At 48.3% G+C, this 5,925-nt stretch overlaps 1 protein-coding gene across 1 annotated transcript in view; it reads left to right on the forward strand.

The window, feature by feature from the left end:
- The window catches only part of SLC2A7 (solute carrier family 2 member 7), a 31,188-nt gene that overhangs the window by 19,436 nt on the left and 5,827 nt on the right, over positions 1–5,925 (forward strand). The gene's annotated exons all lie outside the window — the stretch shown is intronic.

The following is a 5,925-nucleotide window of genomic DNA, read 5'->3' on the forward strand; positions in this document are numbered from 1 at the left end:
ACGTTAAGCCCTTGACTTCTAACCCTAAGGTTGGTCGTTCAGACCCACCCGGTGGCTCTGCGGGAGAAAAGGCCTGGTGATCTGTGCCGTAAAAAACCCAATGGCTGCCGTGCAGCCATTCCCGCTCACGAAAACCCTTTAGGATAGCGGGGTTCTGCTAGAGCTCAACTCCACCACCACCCATGGTCCCTTAGGAGAGAACAGACCTGCTCCGGTGGGTTCTAAGCCTGTAAAACTTCTCAGAAATGGCCTGCCTCACCTTAGCCCCAAGGAGCACTGGTGGATTTGAACCGCCAACCTTTGGGTGAAGGGCAACCCCATTTAACCCACTGCACCACTAGGCCTCCTTTTGGAAAAAAACTGCCATCAGGAAAACCCTGGGGGACAGCTCTTCTCTGTCACACGGGGTCACTATGAGTCCAAATGAGCTCTGTGCCCCCTCCCCGCACCGCAACAATACCATAAGGTCAAGGAGAACAAAGAAAACAATTACAGTAAGATATGCATCTTAATAGGGAAGTGTTTGGGTGCTGCTCCTGCATCTAACCAGTGGGTTTACCAGAAACACCTGTGGGTTTACCAGAAACCATTCCATTTGAGAGATGCAGGCAAATTGTAACAGGATGCAGAGGGGGCTGAGGGTAAACTAGAATCCGCGGTGTGCTGCCCAACAGATTAAAAGTCACGGCGACCCCTGTGCCCCAGGGTAGAGCCGCTGCGCAGGGTTTCCTAGACGATGAATCTTTCCTCTCTTTCAACTTTTTACTGTGCAGGTGAACAAAGTGAATCCACAAGTCGTACACATTTTTTTGTCTCAGCTTAATCGTTGCCATCTCTGTAGGTACCATGGCTGATTCCACAGGCTCCCAGCGCTTCCTGTCTCCCTCCCTCCTCCTTCCCTAACCCTCTGAACTTTGTCTTGGGTAAATGCTGCCCTTTGGGTCTTAAATGGCTGATTATTCTACCACAGGGTAAGTTCCATTCCTGACGTGAAGTGTGACCAAGGGCCATAGTCTCGGGAGTCCCACCTGTTTTTATCAGTCAGCCTGCGCTCCTTTTGCTCCACATTTTCCCCCAGCTCTGTCTAGGACCTTCCAGTGGGATCCTATTCAGAGCCCTCAGTGTAGGAGCGGCTGGGCACCATCTGGGTCTCCTGGTCTCAGATCCATGGGGATGGATGCTTGCCGGCTTCCTTAGTTCATTGGACTAATCTTTCCATCTGCCTTGTGATTTACACCTCTCTCTTTCCTCGGCACTGGGCAGAGACCAGTGGCTCCCCTTCAATGGCTGTTTAGGAGCTTTTAAGACTCCAGTTGAGCGGCAGCTCTTTTGGCTCATCGCGCCTCTGGGCAACTTGGAACCGCCAACCTTTCCGTTAGCAACCAGGCATTAACCCTTCTGCCGCCACGCTGTGGGAGAAAGCAGAAAATGCCCTTCACTGACGCAGCTTCCCCAGTGAGGTGAAGAAGGTTGGCAAGAAGGCAGGGGGAGAAGAATGGAATATTCTCACAAAGGCGCTCGGTCTGGTGGATAAACATGTTGTGCATCACTCCCTAGGTTATAACTTGGGGCAGAACTCTTATCTTGAAATCCTGCCTGTCCCTTGTCCAGGTGTCAGTCTCTACGATGAAAACCATCTTGAAGACTAGAGCAGGGTGACTTGGGAGGCTCGTAAGTGATTGGGAATGTTACCGGAATAAAATTAAAACAAGGTCCCTGTGGCACAATGGTTAAACATGGAGTGGCCAGCTGGAAGGTTGGTGGTTGCAACCCCACCCCTCCGTGGGTTAGGACGTCAGAAAAGTCCACGGGCTGGGAGACGGAGGAGCCTCTCTGGGACGAGAGACCTGAAATCTGCTCTTGTCAGGACTGTGTTCGCTGTTGTCGTGACTCATCGTGACCCTGTGAGCTCAACAAAGCGAAACCCTGACGTGTCCTGGCCAGCCTCGCAATCGCTCCTGGTATAGCCTGTTATCACAGCAGCTGTGTCCTCCCTTTTCCTGGGACCTCCCACGTCACCAAGCTTGGTGTCCTTCTCCAGGGACTCACCCCTCTTGATTGCACGTCCAAATATAGAAGATGAAGGAGCACTGCCTTCATTTTAAGAACATCCCAGTTTGTTTGCAAGCCAGACCTCTCTGTTCTTTTGACAGTCATGGTCTAGTTAATATTCTTTACCAACAAGGTAAGTCAAAGGCACCAGTTCCCCTGGGGTCTTCCTGACTCGTTGTCGCAAGCAGATGTAAAGATGTGCAGATTAAAAACACGATGGCTCCGATCCACCTCAGTCCTCAGAGTGGCACCTTGGCGTCCTAACATTTCAAGACCTTTGCCAGCAGATCAGATCCCCGATCAGAGAGGCATCCGATGTGTTGACTGCTGCCTCAAGGGTGTTCATCGTGGATGCAAGTAAAAGAAATCTTTGACCACCTCAGTCTTGTCTGTACTTATCATGATGGTGGTGATTGGCCCAATTGTGAGTAGTGTTGTTTTCCGATTCGTATTGAAGGCTGCAGGCTTTGATGGTCATCAGTAAGTGCCTCAAGGCTTCTTTGCTTTCAGCCAGGAGGCTTGGGTCATCTGCATGTTGCAAGTTATTGATGAGCTTGCTTCCAAGCCTTGCGCTGCATTCTTCTACATACAGTCCAGCTTCGTGGATGCTGTGCTCAGCACACAGACCGAGTAAGTGTGGTGAAAGGATGCAACCCTGATGCACACTTTTCTTAATTCTAAGCCCTACGGTATCGCCTTGCCTGATGCAGTGATGTTAGTATAGGTACAGGTTCTGCATGATCACAATGAAGTATTCTGAAATCCCCATTCTTCAAAATCCTAGCCACAAGGTGTCTTGATCCGCACAGTCAATAAAACCTCCTCAGTCCACTTCAGAGGCCTGGGCTGAAGTGAGGGGGGGAATAGGGTGTTCTCATCCTTAACAACACCAATGGTTTGTTGTTGTTGTTCATTTATCTAAATGTTGATTGTTGGTCCAGTTGTAAAGATTTTTGTTTCACAACACTGAGTTCTCATCTAGTCTGAAAGCTGCCGTCTTTGATCTTCAAGTGCTTCGAGTTCCCTGCCCTTTCCGCAAGCAAGGCTGTGTCGTGTGCAAACTGCAGTGTGTTAGGAAGCCTTCCTCCAGTCCTGATGCCGTGCTCTTGATCCAACCGATGGAATAAGTACGGTGAGAAGACACAGCCCTGCTGCATAGCTTTGCTCATTTTACACCATGCAGGATCTTTTGTTCTTTTCCAACAACTGCCTCTAGGTACGTGAGCACAACTAAGGGGTCTGGAATTCCCTTTCTGCTCAATGTTATCCATAATTAGTCATGATCCAAATGGTCAAATGCCTTGGCATCATCACTAAACCGCAACTCAATGTATTTCTGGTATTCTCTCCTTTCAGCCCAAATCCATCTGATATCCATAGCCTCTTCTGAACTTGGCTTGAATTTCTGGCCACTCCCCATCAATGTCCTGCTGCAACCATTGTTGAAAAATTTCACGTGCGTGTGATATTAATGATATCGTTTGGTCGTTTGTGCATCTCTTTCAGTCAGCTGACCAGATCGCTGTCTTTCACGTTTCTTAGCATAGACTGGTGAGTGCGTCCAGTGTGGCCTCGGTGTCTTGCTATGATGGCCACTCCTGGAGCCTTATTTCCCCACGGCCCTTCCACGCAGCTTGCACTTTTCCTTCGATAGCATCAGTTCTTGACCACCTCCTGAAATAATTGCTCATCAACCAATTATTTTGGGGACAGTGAAGATCCCTTCCAGCCTCTTTCCGTGATTCCTACATCACTCAATAGTCTGTCCATTGAATCTGTCAATATGGAAACTTGAGGTGTGCTGTGTTCCCTCTGGCTCTTTCCGCTTTGTTCAAGGCTTTGTGGGTTTCTAACTCCGGGTCTTTGCTCGGTTCCTGATAGCGCGTTGTCTTCTTGCGCTGCCTTTTGAAATGTCCTAGTCAGCGCTTCCTTCCTCCCGTCTTCCATTTGCTTTAGATCCTTTATATCCAAGAGTGAGTTTCCGAGTCTCTTCTGACATCCACTTTGGCGGTTTCTTTCTTTTTTGTCTTTCTAATGACCTTTGGCTCACCTTGTGTAGCATGTTCTCCATATGGTCCCACAGCTCATCAGGCTTTAGTGCTCCGTGTACCACATCTGGTCTTGAGCTGGTCTAAATTCCGGTGGGATAGACGTGAGGCCATAGTTTGGATTTCAAGGCTTTTTGTAAATTTTTTTCAACTCCAACCTGAATTTGGATTGTATGGTCTGCTTCATGGTCAGCCCCTGCCTTTGTTTTTGCCTGCTGCTATGTCTCCCCACCGTCTCTTCCCACGGACGCAGTCAATGTGATGCCTACGTGTTCTGCCTGGCAAAGCCCATGTGTACAGTCGCCACTTACGTTGTTGTGAAACGGTATCTGCAGGGAAGTCATTGGTCTTGCGAAATGCATATGCTTTCCAGCGTCATTTCTGTCACCAAGGCCGTGTATTCAAACTAGTGACCTCTCCTCTTTGCTTCCAGCTTTCGACTCTTCTGTTCAGTCCTTTGACTTCCCCCTGGGTTCCTTCTGCTCCGGCTTCCCTGCACTCTGCAGCAAGGCCCAGAGCCTCTTCTGATACCCATTTTGGTCGTGTCTTTCTTTCTTGTCTCTTGAGTGAATTTTTGGCTTCTTCGTGTTTGATGTCCTTGATGTCAGCCCACACTCATCGGGTCATTCGATTTCAGTGTATCAAAGCTGCCCTTGAGAGCGTCTCTAAACTCCGGTGGGGTATACTAAAGGCTATATTTTATTCTCGTTGCTGTTAGGTACTGTCAAGTCGGTTCTGACCCATAGCAACCCTAAGAAGAAGCACCCGACCAGGTCCTGTGCCAGCCTCACAGTTGTCCCTATGCTTGAGCCCATTGTTGCAGCCACTGTGTCCACCCATCTCCTTGAGGGCCCTCCTCTGTTTCTCAGCCCCTCTACTTACCAAGCGTGAGGTCCTTCTCTAGCGACTAGCTTCCCCTGACAACATGTCCAAGGTGTGCAAGACAAAGTCTCGCCATCCTTGCCTCAAAGGAGCACTCTGGCTGTACTTCTTCCAGTACAGATCAGTTTGTCCTTCTAGCAGTCCAGGATGCTTTCAAGGGCACCACGATTCAAGTGCATCAATTCTTCTTCGGTCTTCCTTATTCAGTGTCCAACTTTCACGTGCATAGGAGGAGACTGAAAATCCCATGGCTTGGGTCAGGAGCACCTTAGTCCTCAAAGTAACATCCTAGCCTTTCGATCCTCTAAAGAGGTCTTGTACAGAAGATATACCTAAGGCAGCCCATCTTTTGATCTCTTGACTGCTGCTTCCATGAGTATTGATTGTGTCTCATGGTTTTTCCAGAGAGATAGTCAATTTGACTTCTCTGGTTTTCACATAGCCCTCTTTATGTGGCTGGAAAAAGACAAAAAAAGCCTTTCCAATGAAGAAGTTGTTGGTCTCACAAAGTTCTATCAGGCATCATTTCTATTACCAAGGTCATATTTTCCAACTGCTAAGCCTTTTTCTTTGTTAATAATCAGTGCATTTGCATGTTTTATCAATTCCAGATCAGGAATGTAGCAGCATCACTCTAAGACGGGTCATTCTAGTATAGCGGGCCATATGACTGTCCGACTCAAGATGACCAGTATAGCGCGAGCGTTATGCATTCTATCTCATTTTGGACACCTTTCTCCTTTCCTAGATCGTCCTCATAAATATTACAGCCTGGAAAACCCATGGGACAGTTCCACGCTGTCACATGATGCCACTGTAAGTGGAAAATGAACTGGTTGGCAGCTAACTAGATTAAAACATAACCAATACCCCCCCAAAAAAAATACATATTTTATACTGTGATAACTTTGGGAAGGGACCAGGAGCCCTTCCATTGAGGGTC

The sequence above is a fragment of the Echinops telfairi genome, unplaced genomic scaffold (genome assembly GCF_000313985.2).
Source record: "Echinops telfairi isolate 266 unplaced genomic scaffold, ASM31398v2 ScPeMD7_7457;HRSCAF=8495, whole genome shotgun sequence".
NCBI classification, from domain to species: Eukaryota; Metazoa; Chordata; class Mammalia; order Afrosoricida; family Tenrecidae; genus Echinops; species Echinops telfairi.